Below are 13,671 nucleotides of genomic sequence, written 5' to 3' on the forward strand. Positions count from 1 at the left end.
AATACATAGGGTCCTGTTCAATAAAAAATTTTGATAGCCACCTTGGGACTTTTGGTTCATGTTAGGCATTCATTTTGAAGTGTCTAAGTACAATCTCAGTGCCTCATGACCGGCATTCCGTTGCAAAATTTTGTTTTTATTGACAACAGCTGGGTCAGTCTGTCTACTTCCTGGGAAGAATAAAGGCTAGAATTTAGGCAATTTACTCTATGTACTGACACCAGATTACATTTAAATCAATCAAAATGTTTACAGAAATTCAAACTAGAAAGCCTACCCTTTCAAATAAATCTACATTCAGTTACAGAACTAGTGAAATAATAACACTACACAATTTAAAACAAAAAATCAGGCCGCGACAATAACGCTTGTCCGATTGTCCGGTACCAGAGGGAAAAAAGGTCGGACAAGTAAAAGCTGTATCAAGCTTGTCCGTCGGGACAAGTTCAATTATTTTGCAAAAAATAAATTTTAATAATCCAACTTTGATGAACAAAGTAATTATAAACAAAAAACAAGAAAACAAATATTAATTTGACATGTGTCTGTATTCTGTTTATTCAAATGCAAAACCGTTCTTTTCTTCTTTTTCTATTTGAAATCGATAATTTTTAACTGGTTCTTTGTCAGGTACATTTTAAAAGGTAAAAGGTATACTATTCTCGGAAACCAGTCTAACTTATCTGAATCAGTGATGCGCTTCGTAGATAAGGTAACTTTACAGGACAGTTCGTCACCTCGACAGGTTTAGCTCCAAGTTTAATAGACAGTTTGGCACCGTAGGAGACATATTTAGTAGACATGATTGATAGACAGTTTGGCAAAGCAGGAGACATTTCGGGACCAAAACAAATCAGTACCTTATTCTGTTCCTTATAATACATATCATACCAGTAATTTTTTCACAAAAATATTTTTCTTTATTTACCATAAAATTCACAAAATCATATTTGATCATAAGTAGAAAAAAACAATACTTGCAATATAGTGACATATACCGGTTGTTGTAAATTTCTGTGTCATTAAGGTCTCTTGCTGAGAGTTGTCTCATTGGCAATCAGACCTTATCTTCTTTCATTGATTGTATTTGAATACACTTTTTTCAACTTAAAAAAATATAGGATACAAATGTCAAATGAGTGTACAGGCCTATCAGATGGTGCCTCATGTGCAGAGTCTGATGAGACTAGCATTGATGAAAACTAGAACCTAAGTCCTGTGACATGACTAGATTCAGTTGTACTTGACTCATATTTTTAAAATGTATTTCAAAAGAAAAACATCAAATTCTGTTCTATTGTTTAAATTCGTTTTGTTCCTTTAATCAACTTAAGATGTAAAATGGTTATTTTTAGTAAAAAAAATTGGACAAGTAACAATTTCATTCGGACAAGTAAGTTTTGGTATGTACTTGTCCTACTGGACAAGTTGAAAAAAAAGTTATTGTAGAGGCCTGAAGTTTTTAAGAACTACATTCGTGGGTACCGGACTGGTTCCCCTAACTGGGATCCTATTCCATATAGCAATTTGACAAACACCAATTTTGATCATTGAGAAGCTAATATTCCTTTTACAACACAACGTAATTAAAACGTTAAGCTGACTTTACAGAGTTATCTCCCTGTAGTGTTAGGTACCACCTTAAAAAGATGACTCTCATTCTTTGTTCACTGTTGTTTCTTCCACTACTACATCTGAATAAAACACAAATACCAAAAATAAAATTGTTGAAATTACTGTGTGCCGTTCGGTTATTTCTATATTTAAATATCTAAAGCTTACTGGTAGTTTAAAATCAAGACAACAAATATTAAATGGATTAACAAAAAATGTTGAGTAGCTGTTAGCTGTTAGCTGTTTTCATAGATTTTATGTTTTTTTCAACTGTGACTCTTCCATAATTGCTATCTTGCAATTTGTCTAGTCTGTTTAGTAAAATCTGAAATATTGATCAGTTTTTTTTTCCAGTCAAATGAACTAGTGAATACTTTCAGCATAATTCAACAACATACATGAATACATCTACTTAGTAATTATACCCCCGCTTTGAAAAAAGGGGGGTATACTGTTTTACCTCTGTCTGTCAGTCCGTCCGTCCGTCCATCAGTCAGTCCGTCCCATGAAACTTTCGTCACATTTTTCTCAGGAATTACAATACAAGGATTTCTGAAATTTGGTTTCAGGGTTTATCTAAGTCAGCTATACTGTGTGATGCGTTTTCAGATTGATCACTTGACAACTTCCTGTTTACCGAACACTTGTATGATTTTACACATGATAGCCAAGTTGAAAATTTTCGTCACATTTTTCTCAGGAACTACAATACAAGGATTTCTGAAATTTGGTTTCAGGATTTATATAAGTCAGCTATACCGTGTGATGCGTTTTCAGATTCATTACTCGACAACTTCCTGTTTACCGAACACTTGCATATTTTTACACTTTTAATATTATCCACTTGCGGCGGGAGTATCATCAGTGAGCAGTAGCTCGCAGTTTCACTTGTTAATGCCATTTAAAGTTATTTATTTAAATATTACTATCAAATTGTTTTTAATTTTGATTATATGATCATGTTGTTTGGTTGCTGTCTCAACAATATATGACTTATTTCAATGGTTTCTCTATAACATAGTTGTTTCATGATATGTACATTAACCACCTACCTGATACATTTTCCAACGTCATCAAGATCTCCAAGTTAGACATCCGCATATCTATCATATCAGTAGAGCCTAGTCAACTAGGCAAGGATAATTCTACTTCAGAAATAAATAAAATACTTAATTGAAATAATACATATGTATCAAATGACTTTCAAAAATGTATATGAGATTTTTTATGTGTATGATTGTGTGTGTTCTCATTTACAGGTCTAAAAAAGGACAGTCAATAACCATATAAAAATTTAAAAAAAATGATCAATGATGGGTTAAATGATACATCAGTAATGAAGCAACTAAACAATAAAAATCTAAGAAGAAGGTGTCCATGGTACATGGATGCCTCACTCACACTATTATGTTCTACATGCATGTTCAGTGGACCGTGAAATTGGGGTCAAACATCTAATTTGCCATTAAAATTAGAAAGATCGTATCATAGGGAACATGTGAACTATATTTCAAATTAATTGGACTTCAATTTCATCAAAAACTTTAAACTGAAAAGGTACAGATGGACAATCTTACAAACGGACAAACAGACCAGAAACATGATACCCCTACTATCGTAAGTGGAGCATATAAATTCTTGGTTTTTTTTGTTTGTCAAAAATATTGTAGGAGCAAAGCACAAACAAATTTATTTAGTTTTTTGACACGATAAATCAGATTCTTTTTTTTTAATTTATAACACTCCCTTATTGTAATGGAAATGAAAAAAAAGGCAAAATCTGAGCATTGAGAATAGTTTTTTTATACCCCCGCTTTAAAAAAGGGGGGTATACTGTTTTACCTCTGTCTGTCCTTCCGTCAGTCCGTCAGTCAGTCCGTCCGTCCCATGAATATTTTTCGTCGCATTTTTCTCAGGAACTACAATACAAGGATTTCTGAAATTTGGTTTCAGGGTTTATCTGAGTCAGCTATACCGTGTGATGCCTTTTCAGATTGATCACTTGACAACTTCCTGTTTACCGAACACTTGTATGATTTTACACATGATAGCCAAGTTGAAAATTTTCGTCACATTTTTCTCAGGAACTACAATACAAGGATTTCTGAAATTTGGTTTCAGGATTTATATAAGTCAGCTTATAAAACGTGTGATGCGTTTTCGGATTCATCACTCGACAACTTCCTGTTTACCTAACACTTGCATATTTTTACACTATTAATATTTTCCACTTGCGGCGGGGGTATCATCAGTGAGCAGTAGCTCGCAGTTTCACTTGTTTCAAATTGGGGATCAGTATACATTGTATTTGTAAAGAAAACATAAACCCGCTTTCTTCAATTTAGTTAATTGTTCAAATTCAAATTCAAAGTTGATTTGAAAAAATATATTGGAGGCATTTTCTTTGATTATTTGGTCATTATTTCTTAATTTAGTTTTTTTTGTGGTCTCTTTTTAAAAGTGCACATGTTTTTAAAATATATTTTCTTTAATCTCAGCAATTCATCTAATTAATATATAATAATCATGATAATAAGGACAAACAAATACTTGTTTATATTATCAAAAAGGAGAGCACTTCATGAAAACAAATTTAATACACAAATACAGCTGTGTTAATTCTGATGAGTCTAATGATACTGTTTTCTTGAAGCAAAACAAAAAAATGCCTTCCAAAAAAATTTCATTTTTTTTTTATCTTTTTTGTTGTTAGTTCTATCTGCATTATATAGCAAAAAGTTGAAGGTGGCATATTTTACTGCAGTGTGTTGTAGTGCTAGGTCCAGCAATCACTGCCTCAAATTCTCGTAAAAATAACACACATCCCCGAGTCTAAAGACATGAAGTGAAGGTTAAAAAGAAACAGACTATAGTTTCTCGTGATATAAATAGACAGTCTGACAAACAATTCGGATCTACGTTTCAATCAGATATTACATAGAGTATGCTGTTTTAATTTGACGGCTTCTTTGGTGCCGGGCTGCCATACTTTTTGCGATGATTGTTTACAATTTTTGGGCAACACAAATGCCTTTCATTTTCACGGATTTACACAGATCGTCAAATGAGGAAACGTTACAAAGTATTTCACAACGTTGTCGACTAATTCTGTAAAAATATCAACATCTATAGTTTGCCTGGTTCGCGCTGTGCATTAGAAAGCCAGATCAAACTAAATGTTGGGATCATTTCAACGAAGATCTCAAGTATGTTCTCTGAAAAGCTCCAATTTATTTACATATTTTTTGAGAGAAATATAACATTTAACATCTTAAATGTTCAGGGCTAATTTATTTACCTACTGAACCATAGGAGCATCAGACAGTACAATCTCTGAAATTTTTCCATCACAATGAGTCTTCTGCTATAAATATCCGTTGTTTATAGATAGCGTGCCAGCATTAAAAATAATGTCTGTTCCGATAAAATAATTGAAAAGTGTAACGTTGTCAAAAAAATTACGTTTTGTTTGACAGGACGCAAATTTCATTTATTGTATATCAATAAATATAATACCCATTTAAAAATTCTTTAAATATTCATTTATTTTTGCATCTAATTTATTTCTATTTCAACTCAGTAATTCTATTTGCAATTGCGATAACAAGTGGCAATACAAACTAAATATTGTATGACGGCAGATTGTAAAATTACGACGTTACTTTAGCAGACAGAGTGCCTATCAAAAGGATTGGAATGATGTTGCATTAGTTATGCATTATAACCTAGACATTATAAGTCGAGCACATGTAAAATTACATTAAAGCACCACTCAACTATTATGGTCTTAATTACTCTTAATGAGATATACAAGTCTTATTTGTAATTAACAGAGAAAAGCAATACAACAATTTTTTGTGTTTCAGGGTAAGACTCCGTATGATCTAGCGGCAGCAAAAAAAAAGGGACAGTATAAAGAAGTGATGGAATACTTACAGGTACACATGCTTTTAAATTACATATGCTTATATCAAGAATATAACAGGTACACATCCAATTACAAAATGTAAAGTGATATAAAACCAAGTAAATCAAATGACACAAAACCAGGATACTCCAAGATAGTAGATTTCAAGCTTTAAACATTTTGTAAGGCTTGAAATAATATCTTGAAATATAATACAATCAATTTTTTATTACTAGTTTGATAAGACAACCAAATTTGTTTGAGGCGCCACATTATAAGCTTTGTCGTCCTTCCACTAATGTAATCTGGCATTTTTAATTCATAAATTTATTGATACGTGATTTTTTTAAAAGTAAACAAAATAAGTAGACGTCTGCCATTTTTTTCAAGCGAGTATGATAAAGAACAAGGTTTACGAATTTGTATATATGAGATTCTTACACTGACAATATCTTTTAATTTTACTGCTTTGTCAATTCTACTGTAGATTCCATAAGAATGGAGATACATGAATTGAATGTTAACTTGTCCTGCATAACACTTTATATCACTTCCTCTACTATCATGACATTGTTCTGACATAGCTCCTATCTCAAGGAATATTCAGTATGTAGGTGTGAAACCTATATTTGTAGAAGGTCAACCTTAAAATACACTACAGTTATCATTAACTATCCACATAAAATCATGACAGTGTCCTAAAATTTGCTACCAGGTTCGAGATATGCTCTGGTTCTAGTTTTTTTTTTTATCATGTTTATAAAAACAGTGGGCATAACACTGCAGTAAATAGATATATTATAACATGCTTAATACTGATGATAAGATGGCTTCTTTTGTGCCTTTCAGACATATATTTATTTATATATACCTCATACCGCAGCAGCACAAACTATTTGTATAAAGCTTTTGAATTTCAAAAGGAAGAATAACTGGATGTTTTATAACTGGGTTGCAGATGCCTTTGAAACAAGGTGGTAGGATGTCATATGTAAATTGTCCTTGACATGATTTTTGTTAAGCCTGCAAAATTTATATTTTGTTATATTTATTTGAATTTTCTGATAAATAAACTGACTTTTTGTTGAATCTGGTACTTAAGTCACAGAAAGCTCGACATAGGCATAGCAATCTGTCTTGACACCTTTAGCTCACTACTCAAAAGCTTAATATTTTAGAAGGTCGAAGACCTGGATACTTCATACTTTAAATATGTCTAATGTTATGAAGTTTCCAGCAGTCATATGTTCATTGTCCTTAACCTCATGTTCATGGTTCAGTGACTACTTAAAAAAGTGAAAGAGTTTATGTTATGATAATATCTATTTTATTGTGTCATATGAACTATTAATGTCCTTCAATTTTGACGAGACTCATTTCTTTCGTTCCATGCACAGAAATAGAAATATTGTGCCCATTGTAACAACTCTTGCGATATACCTATTAAATCTTTTTTTCTGTAACTTTCTTTCTGTACAATACATACAATTTAAAAGAGATATTAAACAAGTTCGAGCCAATGTTCATCAATTCACCATTCATGTGTGCCTTTTCTTACCTATTTCTTAATTAATCTGGAACGGTTATAGAAAATGTACCACCGACTATTGATAGCTGTGCTCAAATATCATGATAATAACAAATAAATACACACAAATTCTACCTTTTCTCTCTCTGTTGATGATCCGTCACCGTACCGTATATTATATAATATTGAGTTCATACATGTTTTGCTGGGATAGTTAAAGTGGTTAAGTTTAGGGTAATCATACCACAGTCAGTCTACAGAAGGCAATGGTATTGATACTTTAATATTATACTTCTCGAGGTAGTGATATTATTATGCAAAGCCTTCACACTGCCTACGATTTCCATTTTTATCTTATTAGTATGGATATACATGGTTGATTTTCTTAGGTACTCCAGCTTCCTTCAATTATGAAAAGAGGGACGAAAGATACCAGAGGGACAGTCAAACTCATAAATAGAAAATAAACTGACAATGCCAAGGCTAAAAATGAAAAGGACAAACAGACAAACAATAGTACACATGACACAACATAGAAAACTAAAGAATAAACAACACAAACCCCACCAAAACTAGGGGTGATCTCAGGTGCTCCGGAAGGGTAAGCAGATCCTGCTCCACATGTGGCACCCGCTGTGTTGCTTATGAGATAACAAATCTTGTAAATAATCTAATTTGGTAGGTCACATTCATGAAAGGGAAGGGGATTGTAGTTACGACGCAAGGAACATATCCGATATCATTTGTGAAACGGTTATTCCATAACGGTCAACCAACTCGTGATGGCGTGCATAACATTTACGAAGAAACATGACATGCAAGAAATAGTTCAGCGAGATGCATTTGCCACCAAAAATAAATCAATCATAATCAATTTGTTTTCCATTACAGAATACGTTTGGTTGTTGGTGTTTATTTTTTAAACTTTAACATTTCTATATAGTTATCAAAGGTACCAGGATTATAATTTAGTACACCAGACGCGTGTTTCGTCTACATAAGACTCATCAGTGACGCTTAAATCAAAAATATTTAAAACCCAAACAAGTACAAAGTTGAAGAGCATTGAGGATCCAAAATTCCAAAAAGTTGTGCCAAATACGGCTAAGGTAATCTATGCCTGGGATAAGAAAATCCTTAGTTTTTCAAAAAGTTCAAAGTTTTGTATACAGGAAATTTATAAAAATGACCACATTATTGATATTCATGTCAACACCGAAGTGTTGACTACTGGGCTGGTGATACCCTCGGGGACGAAACGTCCACTAGCAGTGGCATCGACCCAGTGGTGTAAATAGTTATCAAAGGTACCAGGATTATAATTTAGTACGCCAGACGCGTGTTTCGTCTACATAAGACTCATCAGTGACGCTCAAATTAAAAATATTTATAAACCCAAACAAGTACAAAGTTGAAGAGCATTGAGGAACCAAAATTCCAAAAAGTTGTGCCAAAGACTAAGTTTCGGATATACATTCAATACATTTTACTCTTTATTTCAGACTGCTGTACTGAGGACGAAAGGTATGCCTTTTATTTATGATTATTTATTTTTTTAACTATAATGTTCCTTATGTTTTTAGCTCACCTGACGTCCGTCGTCCGTAAACTTTTACAAAAATCTTCTCCTCTGAAACTACAGGGCCAAATTTAACCAAACTTGGCCACAACCATCCTTGGGGTATCTAGTTTAAAAAATGGTTTCCGACGACCTGGCCATCCAACCAAGATTGCTGCCATGGCAAAAAATAGAACACAGGGGTAAAATGTATATTTTTGCTTATATCTTTGAAACCAAAGCATTTAGAGCAAATCTGACATGGGTTTAAATTGTTGATCAGGTCAAGATCTATCTGCCCTGAAATTTTCAGACGAATCTGACAACCTGTTGTTGGGTTGCTGCCCCTGAATTGGTTATTTTAAGGAAATTTTGTAGGTTTTTGGTTATTATCTTGAATACTATTATAGATAGAGATAAACTGTGAACAGCATTAATATTCAACATGACCAAAATTGTCAGTGAACTCCTTAAGGAGTTATTGCCCTTTATAGTCAATGTTTAACAACTTTTCGTAATTTTTTGCAACTTGTACAAAAATCTTCTCTGAAACTACTTGGCCACCATTATCATTGTGGTATATTGTTTAAAAAATGTGTCAGATGACCCCACTTCCAAACAAAATGGCCGACACGGCTAAAATTAGAACATAGTGGTAAAATGCAGTTTTTGCTTTATATCTTTGAAACTAAGACATTTAGGGCAAATCTGTCAAGATTTACATGTCCATCAGAATAAGATCTCTCCCCTCACAAATTTTCAGATGAATCCGACAACCCGTTGTTGGGTTGCTGCCCTAAAATTGGTAATTTGTAGGAAATTTTGCAGATTTGGTTATTATCTATTATAGATAGAGATAAACTGTAAACAGCAATAATGTTCAGCAAAGTAAGATCTACAATAAGTCGACATGATCAAAATTGTTAGAGGACCCCTTAAGGAGTTTTTGCCCTTTATAGTCAATATTGAACAACTTTTAGTCATTTTTTGTAACTTGTACAAAAATCTTCCTTTCTAAACTATGGGCCAAATTTAACCAAACTTGGCCACAATCATTACTAGGGTATCTATTTAAAAATACCAACCAAGATGGCCGACATCAGTAAATACAATAACAGGTGAGCGACACAGGCTCTTGAGAGCCTCTAGTTTTTTACTGCATTGATTGTTTTGTGTTAAGCGCTTAGAGTAATTTTAATAAGATAATGCGCTATATAAATATTGTAAATAATAATAATAATAATAATAACAACATATTTGTGTAAATGCGAGGTAGATCCCTATTCAATTTAATGTCACCAGGTCAGAGGACATTGTCATATAGTTATTATAAAGAGACTGGAATATGTTTAGAAAAATTGGTCCAATTGGGTTATTGATTTTGTATTTATGTAAGCATTTCCATGTGTACAATTATTTCCACATTTTTGGTTTTGTAGATTGTATCTGTGTTTCTGCAATGGAAAATCGGTGCATATCAACTATTTTTATGGCCCCGCAAGGAATTTGTCAGTGCCATGTAGTTTTACCTTTGTCTGAAATTCCAAAATTCCGTCTTTCCGTCTTTCCGTCATTCTGTCATTCCGCAACAAACCATTATACAGAGTTTTTTTTTAAACCCCGTCAGATATTGGGCTGATTTTTTAAGTATGTGAGTTAACCATGATGAGTTACAGATCAAGTTTAAGTGTCGTTCCGCTCCACTAATTTTTCGCCGAAATTACGGGCTTTGGACTTTGAGAAATTGTTGAAAATCACAGTTATATGGTCTTTTTTTCTAAACGCCTTCAGATATTTGGCTGATTTTTGGTATGTGAGTTAACTATGGTGAGTTACAGATCAAATTTAAGTTTCGTTCTGCTCCACTAATTTTGGACGAAATTACAGACTTTGGACTTTATAAATTATTGAAAATCACAGTTATACAGATTTTTTTTCTATTCCCCTCCAGATTTTGAGCTGATTTCCGATATGTGAGACTACCATCATGTTTGTGTCCACATGTGTTTATATTGAAATTGCAGATTTTTCAACTTTTTGGGACGGGGCCATGCATTCGTGTCGCTTTGACACATCTAGTTAAAAGTAACACCCCTTGGAAATACGGATTTTAAATAAATTACTATGTTAGCATGTGCACTCTCATTTGTGCAATTCTTATAATTTATTTATGAAATTCCTTTATATCAACAATGAATCGAAAAAGATTCGAAATCAGTTCCTATCATTTGGGGGATGAACGTTTACCCTTATTATCTACATGTGTCCCTATACCCCGAATTTCTTGTGTTTTCTAAAATAAAGTGGTCCTGGACAAAATAATAAGAACTTTTTACACAATATTTGTTACCAAAAAACACAGACCAAATGCCAATTTTGGATCACCGTTTTCGATATCTTTTTAGAAATTGAAAATTTGCTGAATCTGAATTTATGTCTCAAGGTAGAATTGTTGCAGTTGTTATACGCCCGTCTAAGACGGGACGTATTGTGGTATACCGTTGTCCGTCCGTCTGTCCGTTGTCCACACTTCAGATAATTACTAAAAAACCCTTCCATCAGATTTTTTGAAACTTTGTTGAATTGTTTATATCTATTGACGTCAACTCCCTTTCGATTTTTGTAAATTTTCAGATTTTTTGTTTTTAAAGTTTTATCCTTGAAAAAGGGGGATTTTCCTTTTTTCGGACAATAACTCAACAACTCTTCCATCAACTTTAATGAAGTTTTGGTGAATTGTTTTTTCTATTGACGTATGCTCCCTTTCGATTTTTTAAAATTTTAAATTTTACGTTTCCGTGTTATTAATTTTCATGCTTAAGAAGGGTGAATTTCCAGTGTTCTGACAGAATCACTCATAAACATGATAAACGCTTTCACAAAATTTTATGAATTTTGATGAAATGTTTATATCTGTTGACCCAAACAACCTTTCAATTTATATAAATTTTAGATTTTATGTTTTTAAGTTAAGAATTGTTATACTTAAAGAAGGGGGATTTTCCAAGTTTGTGGACAATAACTCAAAAACACTTTCACCAACTTTCATAAAACTTTGGTGAATTGTTTATATCTATTGATGTAAGATCTCTTTCGATTTGTATAAGTTTCAGATTTTACATTATTGGATTTATGCAGTCTTATTCTTAAAAAATGAAGCTGTTTTCCAGTTTTTCGGATAATAAAACAAAAATGCTTTTGGTATTTTATGATGAAACTATGGTGACTTCTTCATATTTATTCAACTTGGTTTTTTTTTTTAATTATTTCTGATTTGATATTGTACAGTTGTGGATTTTTTTCTTCTTGCAAAAAATGTCGAGAACAGCCAAAGAAGCTTATTCGTTGAAAAAACATAATCTAAAGCACAAAGACAAGCTAATTGGGCAATGGGCGTATCATGCACATATAGTGTAGCTCTTGGTTGAACTTGGACAGATACATATGTACAGCACTGAGGATAAGAATTGTTCTTTTATATAACGGGTGTTAAGAGGTTTGACAATTTGTCGGAAATAACTGTGGTTTGCTTCGATCCTGCGACTTTTGTCGCAAAGCGATCGCGAGACATAGCGATCCTACATTCCTTTCACGACTACGGCAACGTCCACATCTATTCTTTCTGTGATTAGAGTTGTTGAAATGTAAATATGTTTCTTAAACTATCATTGATTTCTACCAAACTTGTACAAAAGCTTGTTTATGATAATAAGACAGTGTCCATACATGTACTTAGATTTTGTTAAAAACATCTTGTTTATCCGTATTTTACTTATAAATACACTTTATTTTTTGCTAGTTAACATTACATTCACTCTGTAATTAAAGTTAAAAAAAAACAATTATTTGAATTTTTTAAACTATTCTGGATTTGTACCAAACGTGGACAAAATCTTGTTTATGATCAAAAGCTACTATCTAGTAGGACATTTATGATTTTTTTCGCCGTATATTGCTTATAAATGGACTTTCAGTTATCATTACATACAGTATGCAGTTAAACTTTTCAAAACTTGTATTAGATTCCAAAACCATTCTGGATGCTTACCAAACTTGGACAAAGTTTCTTACAATTAAAAGATAGGAAAGATTTTAAATATATTTCCCCATTTTTGCTGGGCTTGCGATTTTTGTTATAAGACATTAACTGTTAATTTAGTGTGTGCATTCCCTTAAGGTACTAAGAAAACATAAACAACAACAAAAGTAGGCCCGACACCCGCTTCCGTGATAGCCTTACACATTTTTTTCATGAATGGTATTATATAACAGGTAAAACAAATATCTGGATATTAGTCAACAATCTGATTTGTTATTACCTGATTAAATTTCAAAATAAACAAATTATTATTATTATTATTATTATACAGTATTTATAATAGCGCATTATATAATATCAAAAATTACCCTAAGCGCTTTACAACATATTCATACAGATATACAAGTATTAACAATAAAATATGAAAGCCCATGTTATGAGATACTAAAAATAAATGGCAGATAAAACTATACTTTTAAGTTTACTGATTAACAATCAAATTTAAAATAAAGGAGACATATGCATTGAACCTGTATAAATAAAAATAAGTTAAAAATATTTGCTTAAAAAAAATAAAAAATGTATTGTTTTTGCTTTTTTTTTGTTCATCCAGCAATACATACATGTACTAGTGTCATGAATAGATTTTTATTTTAAAACTGAGTAGTGGACTTCCTTAAATATCATGTACAATGAAATGCTTTAATGTAATAGTTTGGTTGTAGTTTCACGATTGACTGTATAACATTCATATAAATTACAATAAGATCTGCCAAAGAATAAAACATACTTCATATGATGATTATGTATTCGAATTGTATACATACTGACGTCGTCATTATTGAGAGCTAATTTATCATCCAAATATCTAAAGGTATTATACTATTTTTGTATCAGTTGTTGTTGCGATGGGTCTTTGCTGTTTTAAATTATAAATTGTAACTCATAGCAGAACAAATTAAATTAGACCGTTGGTTTTCCCGTTTGAATGGTTTTACACTAGTAATTTTGGGGCCCTTTATAGC

This window comes from Mytilus trossulus, chromosome 11 (assembly GCF_036588685.1).
Source record: "Mytilus trossulus isolate FHL-02 chromosome 11, PNRI_Mtr1.1.1.hap1, whole genome shotgun sequence".
NCBI classification, from domain to species: domain Eukaryota; kingdom Metazoa; phylum Mollusca; class Bivalvia; order Mytilida; family Mytilidae; genus Mytilus; species Mytilus trossulus.